General features: G+C 32.6%; 1 non-coding gene across 1 annotated transcript; it reads right to left on the minus strand.

The window, feature by feature from the left end:
• Positions 1 to 69: 69 nt before the first annotated feature.
• On the minus strand, positions 70 to 143 carry TRNAI-UAU (transfer RNA isoleucine (anticodon UAU)). The gene has a single exon. It is a non-coding gene; the product is annotated as a tRNA-Ile (tRNA).
• Between the last annotated feature and the right edge of the window lie 9,516 nt (positions 144 to 9,659).

Genomic DNA, 9,659 nt, shown 5'->3' on the forward strand with positions numbered 1-9,659 from the left:
TACAAATTATACAATCATATAGGTTTATCATTAAAAATGGGTAGGTAACATCATAAAACCAAAAAGAATTGGTCTCGGCGGGGCTCGAACCCGCGACCTTCGGCTCATAAGACCAATGCTCTAACCAACTGAGCTACGGGACCAATTCATAAACTTTATTAAATATTATAAAATTAAATAAATTCATAATTAAATTTACGAAAAAATTGTATGATCTAGGAATTGATTTATAAGGAACAATAAAAAAAATAGTTATAGGTGTTAAACCAAATATGGTTTGAAGAACATACACCTCTAATTGTGGAGTTTTGATGATCATAACAAAATTGAGAATAATTGGTACTTTAATGAGTTTGTTTCCATGTGTAGAACCACTGACAGTGTTCTACGAAAATTAGAGATATTTGTGTTAGAGTTAACAAGTTTGACTGCATGATCATCTGCACTAAAATAAAAGAAATTATTCTGGCCCCCCTAAAAGAAAATGATCATATGTACCTCAAGAAAAACATGATCATATGTACACGGACAAAAAATGATCATATATACTCAATTCTAAGTGACCTCACTTTCTTAGACGAAGAACTTGTCACTTGTGCCCAGACAAAGAATTGATTACATATGCCTAGACGAAGAGATTGTCACATATTTCTAGATGACAGACGCATGTTATGCTATGCCACCACATAGATTATTCTCTCAACGGTCACATCATGACATTTGTTTCAGCATAAGGAATGAAAGGATACGTTTCCATACATATATTGCAATTCCAAATACTCTATTATCAACAGACACATGATTTGCAAGGACAAATGATTTAGAAATTAAATATTTAATGTGTATATAAGGGAATCAAATTTGAATTTTGAAGGTGACCAAAACACACCATTTTAAATACTTTTGAGCTATTCAACAACCTTTTGATTTAGTTCTGTAAGCTTTTCAAATCATTGTAATAATACCAAACAATAGACAGCAAGATACAAGTGTCTTTTATTCTTTATTTTTTTTAGGAAAGTTGAACATTCGCACTCGAGCTTTAATGAGTTTACCATTATCTATTGGTTGTTGTAAACACACATTTTTATAATTTTCAAAGTCCTCTAGTGTGAGGCAAGAAATTCGTTCAAAGGTGTAAGGAAAATAAGTCTCTACACTTTTAAGGTAAGAAAATGATCTAGTGTGATACAAGGAAAACAATGTTTCAATTATCTTATTGGTTATCTATAATCAAGTTTAATTATAGTGTAAATATCTCGAGTATAAGAGGGCTAGACTAGCTTCTAGTCATCAAGATTAACCCATGTAATTTTTTTATATAAATTTCTTCCATAGTTTCTTTATTTTCCACTGCCGTATAATTTATGCTTGAGAATGTTGTAATTTAACCCAAGACTTTGAGTAATTCCAAATCAATCTTGATGAACAAGATTCAATCGCACTGATCCAATTCCCTCTTGTTCTTTACTCTTCACTTGAGTGAATCAACCAACCTTGGTTGCAAGATTGTATCACTGAAAATGGTGATGAAAAACAATAAAAGAAGATTTAATTTAGAAGAAAAAAGTTAGGGTTTATCAACGAAGGAATAAGATGAATTTTCTACAAAGTTCATTTCTGCTCAAAAACTGTGATTCTTTATTCTTTTGCAATTGCAAAATTAAAGTGTTTAAAATAATATGGGCTACTCCCTATTTAGATTTTGCTTGCTTTCTCTCTAAGCAAAGACCAAAAACAAAAGCCCAAAAATACTTAATTCTTCCAACATTACAAAATTAGGTTTAAAACCAAATCCATATCAAAACTAACTCCTAGACACTTCGACACTCACACGATTTTGACACACAACATTTTGACGACAACCGACTCTGTCAAATATACTAATTTGACACAAAGAATTACAAATTAAACACACCTCCTAATTCATTGTGTCTAAGTTATCTACATTCATCATAAACCTTAATTTCTTGAACACTTCGACCTGCACTCCTTTCGTCATGACTTCTTTAATCTGATTCTCAGTTCTGCAGTATTCCAAGTTCAACTTCTCCTTCTGCTACTTGCTCTCGAAGATAATGAAACCTAATTTTGATGTGCTTGCTTCTTCCATGCGCTATCATATTCTTTTCCAGATGATAGTAGACATGTTGTCAATCATCATGGCAATCACTCCATGATTCTTTCCTATAATCTCTTCAATCAAATTCACCATCCATGTTGCTTGACATGTACAAAGAGAAGCAGTTATTTACTCTGCTTCACACAAAAATGGTGTTACTATTGGTTTCTTTCTTAAACTCCAAGAAACTGGTGCACCACCTAGCATGAACACATAGTTAGTTGTCGATTTTCTATCCTGAGCATCACTACACTAACTTGAATCGGTGTAATCCACTAGCTTGCATTCTTTTCCTTCATCAGCTGTAGGAAACAAAATGCCATAGTCGAGATTTCCTTTCAGATACCTTAGTATCCTCTTCCTCGCTGGTAGGTGTGATACATTTGGTTTCTGCATGAATCTACTCACCGTACCTACACTATATGCTAGATATGGCCTTGTGCAACAAAGGCATCAAAGTGATCGATTGAGTCATTTATACTATGTGTGATCGACATCATCTTCATTTGTTTCTTTCGATAGTTGCAACCTGGGCTCAATTGGAGACGAATTTGGGTTGCATTCTTGCATACCAAATCTCTTGAGTATTTTGCCTGAATATCTTATTTGGTGCATCATCAAGTCTCTACTACTCTTGTAGAATTCAATGCCATAGAAATATGAGAGATTTCCCAAGACTGAGATTTCAAACTCCCCTTAAGTCATGTTTGAAATCTTCGATATCCTTCTTGAAATTTCCTTTTATCAACAGGTTATCGACATAGAGACATAGTATAAGAAATTCACTATTGCTTCTTCTTACATATACTCTATGCTCAGTTGTGTACTTCACGAATACTTTCTTATTAGTGATCACGACTACTCTAATTGTATTATAGAAGGTTAAACTAATCAATAACAAAAATATAATTTCCATTACCCTTTATTGATCAGATGTGAGAGAGATTAGCATGTCATGTTTATTTATTGTTTCTTAGATGGATATTCGGGATACAACTAAATTGATGTAGATCTTGCAGACCAGGAAAATACCGTATTCACATGTTATTTTTGAGTATTTTCTTATGGCATGATGCCATTTGGTTTATTCAACGCTCCCTCTACTTTTCAAAGGTGCGCGCTTTTTATCTTTTCATATATGATTGAGTCATCGATTGAGATATTTATGGAAGACTTTTCCTGTTTTTGGTTATAGTTTTTATAATTTTAGCGCACACCTCAATATTGTTCTTGAGAGGTGTATCAAAACCAAACTTGTCTTAATCTTGAAAAATGTCATTTTATGGTAATTGAAGGTATCATTTTGGGACATAAAACCTCATCAAAGGGCATAGAGGTGGATCAAGCCAAAATTGAGGTGATTGAAATATTACCCCCTCTAGTGAATGTAAGGTGTGAGACGTTTCCTTGGACATGCCGGTGTTTACTGAAAATTTATAAAGGACTTCTCCAAGATTGTAAAACATCTTTGTAACGTACTAGTCAAGGAAAATGATTTTGTTTTTGAGGATGAATGCTTTAAATCTTTCTCTATTATTAAAGAAATGTCTTTAACTGCATACATGATTGTTGCACCTAATCGGAAGCTTCCCTTTGAAATGATGTATGATGCAAGCATTTATACTTTATGCGTAGTTCATGGTCAACACCATCAGAAGTTCTTCCATGGGATATACTGTAATGTTTTGACTGAAAATCTGATGAATTTTACCACCACTGAAAAAGAATTACAAACAGTAGTATTTGCCTTGGAAAATTTTCAGACGTAATTAATTGGGTCAAAAGTTGTTGTTTTAACAGATTATGCAACATTGAAATACTTGTTAAATAAAGGAGATTCTAAACCAAAATTACTCTGATGGATATTGTTGTTACAAGAATTTGATTTAGAAATAAAAGATAAAAAAGGTGTTGAGAATTTTGTAGTTGATCACTTGTCCTAGTTGGAGAATGTGGAAGTAACTAAGAAGGAAAATATAGGTCATATGTGCATGAATGTCTCATAGAGGTTGAATCTTTTGAGTGTTTGGGAATTGACTTTATGGGTCCTTTTTCGTCATCTAACTCTAATGTTTACATTCTGGTTTGTGTTGATTATATCACTAACTGGGTTAAAGCCATAACTTATGTTGCTAATGATCCCCAAACTATTTCTAATTTTTTTAAAATGGATGTTTTTGCTAGATTTGGAATCCCTAGAGTTCTAATCAAAGATAGGGTGCACTTTTGCAACACACTGTGTTGGCCAAATACAATGTGAAGCATAAGATGTTGATGTGCTGCTTCGTGTGGTAGCTTATCCGCAAGTGCACGGACTTTATCAAAGTAATAGAAAAGATGTTGAACCCACAGATACTTTTAGTCAAGATAACCTCTATCTATTATCACTATGTAAATTTAAGGTTGATCGGCTAATGTTTGAGAAGGGGAACAATGTAGCGGTAAATTTTTTGAGATTAAGCTGTTGATTAACTTAACTCATAAAGCAAGAGTTGCCACCGCGCATTTACTATTTCCAAAGGAAAAGGGAAAAAGTATGAACAAAATCCGAAGAAGTTTTAAAGCAAGACTAATAAAGAGAACAAGGGTCAGAGGGTTAGTTATGCAAAGTGAAGATATTCACACCCTAAACATCTGTGGTACTCCGTGAGAACCTCTTTGAAAATATGTACGTTTTAGTTTGAAAAGGGTGTTGTTTGCAAAACATGGGAGAGATGGGAAAAGAAGTATATTTTTCTTATTTTTATGTTTGTCAAGACTTTTGAAGTCTCATGCCTACCTACCAATAAAGTGCAATGGAGGATCCAAACCTCGTTGTTCGTGGTAAAAATAACAAAGGAGATTATTTTGATTTATTTTTAATGAGAAGACATTTTGTCATTATAAGGAGAATACTTAACTAGTCACCCACAAGTATGAGTACTTTGCATCATCTTGTGAAGAGCTCCAACTTGGATAAGGATTAACAAGTATGCCACTAGCTCTCACAAATGGATAAGAATTGTCATAAATACTATGAGGATAGGAGAATTATATCTCAACTATGGAAATCACTCATGTCTAATACCTTGAAAAAAACTTTAAAAGGAAAAGTGCACAAAGGCATAATATGGTTTGAATGTGTTAGGCATTTTTTAGTCTTTTGAAATTGGTCTAAACATGTTTAAGATGAATTAGAATTTATTAGGAAAAGGTTTTGAAAATCACTTGACAAAAGTAAAGGTTTATTGAGAAAGTGGTTCAAGTTTAAAAAAAACAAGAAGATTTTGAAAAAGAGAGAAGATTTTGAAAATTAAAGAAAAGGGAGGAGAAGAAGAGACTATCCTAGAGCATAAAGTAAAAGTTGGGGAGGAAAGATCTAACAAAGAGATAGAAAGATTTATGGCATAAGTCAATCACCATTTCCCTCCTTTGGATTAAGCCCCAAGCAAGCCTGAATAAGCAAATAATAATCCATGTATCATATGAAACTGGAGTAACTCAACCAAGTCTCCAAAAGAAGTCCAAAGTCAAAGGTACCAAATGAATCAAAAGGTCTCAAATCACAAGTCCAAAGCAAAGGTCAAAGTCCTAACTCTAAGTCCATAACTCCACAACATTTCTATGGATAGTAACCCCAAGTCCATGAATCATGAGAACCAAGTTTCTTTTTAGGTTTTTTCTCTTTATTAATGTCTTCTTTACAATGATATAAAAGAAAGGTCTAAATGGACAAAGAACAAAATGAAAAAAACACAAATAATATGATATGGAATGCTAAATATAAAATATAAAGTAAATGACATAAAGAAAATAGCATAAAGTAAATAACTTGGAAATAAAAGGTAACATAATAAAATGTTAGTAAAGGATGTTAGTAATCAAAGATGAAAGATGTTTTGGTCATTTTTTGGAGAACACTCAACTATCCACTCACAAACATGAATATATGAACCTATACATCATTTGTGAGAAGGACTCCAACTTGGATAAGATAAACAAGTATGCCATTAGCTCTCACAAAATAGAAAAGGAGAAAAATTTCATACAATACCATGAGGAATAGGATACTTACAACCTCACATACAAAAATGTCATTGCCTTTGGGACAAATTTAGCGATATGTTAAGCAATCATAATTGGACTTATGTAGAAGTCACAACTATCCGAGGTATGTCAATAATAATGTTTGTGTTAATACATGGTAGAGAAATGATATATAAATCATTCTCCTAATTACATGTCGCACAAAAAACAGAAAGAAAGGAGATGATCAAGCACAAAGGATATGAGGATAATCCATTACTTTAATCCACACTTAATGACACCTAGGATAAACTTATGCATCAATCCAAAGTACCTTAAGGGATCCATGATCAATTAGGAGATAGATTTGAAATGATGAAAGTTCATCAAGTAACAATCCATACATCATGAACAAGATGGACATAAGCCATTCAATTGATCAAAGGGAAAAGAAGGAGATGAAGAAGACAGAAATAAGAGAAATCACTTCCAAATTGGACCAAAAGTTTGATCATGTCATCATCAAAATCAATCATCCATTTTGGTGGATTAGGGTTTTCACCCCATCAACATCCAAGATACATTGACTTTGATGAGACTTGAAGTCTAAACCATCATGATCCAAGGCCAACATAAGTTCTCAAGGGTAACACAAAATAACAATGCAAATAAATGAAATAAAAATGCATCAAAGGTATTTTTAAATGAGTTTTCAAATAGAAATAAAATGGAATATTCATAAAGTCCTTCAAAACACCAAATAAATGACCAAAAAATTTATGGAAGGTTGGAAATAAAATAAGTATATAATACTTTTTCCATAATTTCAAAATGTCGAAAAGTATTTTTAAACCAATTAAAACAAAGGAGAAAAGAGAAAAATCATGAAAAATAGAAAATCAGTGAAATAAAATATGGAAAAATAAAAATCAGATGAAGAAAAATAAAAGAGAATTTTAGAAATTATTATGGAATTTTTTGGATAAAAAAATGAAATTATTGATAAAAAATGAAATTAAAAATAATAAAAGAAATGTAATTAAAATCAGAAAAAACACTAAGCGTTGGATCACGCCTCATTACTTGACGTGGCAGATCCAACACTCTAAATGTTAGAGAACACGGTGGAACACACTGCAAGCCAAACACAGGATCCAGTTTAAATTCAACTAATCAAAACATTTCATTCTTCCAACTGTCTTATCAAACTCAGACAACTTGAGAAAGCTCTGGTCATCTTCTCTAGTGAGCTCTCACCAGAGTTTCATTGTTTAGTAAATTCAAGATACGAGACCACCACCATTGTGATCCTCTTCTCATCCCGAATTCAACTGTATGCTCCATATTCATTTATGTGAACTGAGAAAAGGGAAGTTCAAAGAAGTTTCAGAAACAAGCAATCCATGAAAAATTAAATTAAATAATGAACACGATCAATCAACACCAGATAAGTTAGAGGAAAGCATCAGAGAGTGAATGACTACATTATGGTAACTTGTTTGAATTCAAATGATTCTCATGACAAACTTGTCTAGATCATGATCAGCATTTAATGAAGCTCGATCTGGTTAGAGCACTTCAGGAGGTCTCATAGCTTGAGAATTGTTGCAAAAGTTTAAGAGGATGCCGAAGGTTCTAATGGAATCAACAAATTGAATTGAAACAAGCTGAAACTCAAAACACGATAATTGAATTTTCTGGGAAAATTTAAAGTTGCAGCAAGGATTTCTTGGCTCTCCAAAGCTTGAAAATGAATGCACTATCTTCCTTTATTTATAGGGAATGTGATTAGATCCAAATACGTGTGAAATGATGCAGAATTCGTGCAAAATGAATTTAATCCGAGTGTGTGAAAAGTGTGATTTGAAACTCATCAAAACTCAGCCAAATGATGCGTTTCAAAGGTCAATTAACTTCTGGAGACTTGGTTAAACATGTTTAGGTCCAAAACACACGCTAATTTGGCTTGGAATTGAGATTAGTGAAGTTCAAAACTCGGGCAATGAAAATTTCTTCAGTTACAAGTCACCATGTTCAACCCAATGGGGCACCCTACTTAGGAAGCTTTTTGATCTCATTCTTTTTGCAATGTGTTAACATGATGGTCAAGATTACAATGTTCCAAGAAAGCTTGCATTTGGATTCTTGAGCATAAAGTTATGTCATGTTGAAGTTGGCATAAAAATATGATCATATAACTTAGAAAAATTTGAGTGCTTCATGGCTGAACATGACCTGTAATGGCTCAATGAATTCTATGGCCTTTCAAACATATTTTGACCTTGGTCTTTGAAGAAAACTTGTAGAGGGAATAACAAATGACATTGTGCAAAAGGAATCAAGCTAAAATATTAAAAATTGTAAAAGTTATGATCTTTGGAAGTTGGGGAAAAGTCACTTGAAAATAGGTCAAATTTCACTAAGTCCACAAATAACCTATAATGTCTCCAAACTTTTGATGATCCTCCAAGAATATCTGGATCTTGTCATGTAAAGAGAACTTGTATAGGATGTTGAGAAGAGTCATATGCAAAAAGAAGCATTCATAAATCTTAAGAATTGAAAGAGTTGTGGTCCTTGGAACTTTGACTTCAAAATATTGACTTTTTGGTCAAACCACTTAGAACAAGCTTGTGTACTTGGACTTTCCTTGCATTTCAAAGCACATGGGTGATCACATGAACTCAAAATAAGGTGTCCTTAATTTCCTCTTGATTAAATTGTTCAAAGCTTGAAGTTGCTTGTTGAAGAAGGCATGGAAATAAACACATGAACATTTGACATTCCTGGAGAATTAAGCCACAAAACTTTGAAATGTCCTTGGTTAAAAAGCCCTAACCTTTCACAATAAACTTTAGAGAAATAAGACATATTTTTTTGATATTTTGATTAGTGGTTGGATAAGCAATTAATCATGTAAACACAAAGGTAAAACAAACCAACAAAGAGGTGCTTGATGATCCCTACAAGAAGCAAACCCAAAGATGGATACGGGGAAAGACCAAGATGTGACCTTGTTTGTGTGTAATGATGCAAATGATATATGGTGTTTGTTTGAACAAAAGTTGTTGTGGAAATTTATTTGTGAAAAGCTTGATAGGAAAGTTCCAATTTATATCTTTATTTTATTTAAACAGATAATCAAGGGTGATTACTTATGGTATCCTTAGAGCGGCTTCATCATCCCCAAGGAGTTATACTACTTATAAGGAAGCATGAATAGATTTTATATATGGTATCGGTACATCTAGCGTGAATACACTGAATGAAAATACAATACAAGAATTAATCTTATAAATGAAAAACTTTGATAAGTAATTCAAAAATTAAGCGATTAAATAGCTCAATATAAATGACTTATCATTTATGTAATGTGAGCCAACTCGTTAAACCTAAAATAAGAAATTTTTTTAATTTGATTTGTATTCAAAAATGAAGTTATAGATTAATCTAACATCCTTAATACAAATTATACAATCATATAGGTTTATCATTAAAAATGGGTAGGTAACATCATAAAACCAAAAAGAAT

This window comes from Lathyrus oleraceus, chromosome 3 (genome assembly GCF_024323335.1).
Source record: "Lathyrus oleraceus cultivar Zhongwan6 chromosome 3, CAAS_Psat_ZW6_1.0, whole genome shotgun sequence".
Classification (NCBI taxonomy): Eukaryota; Viridiplantae; Streptophyta; class Magnoliopsida; order Fabales; family Fabaceae; genus Lathyrus; species Lathyrus oleraceus.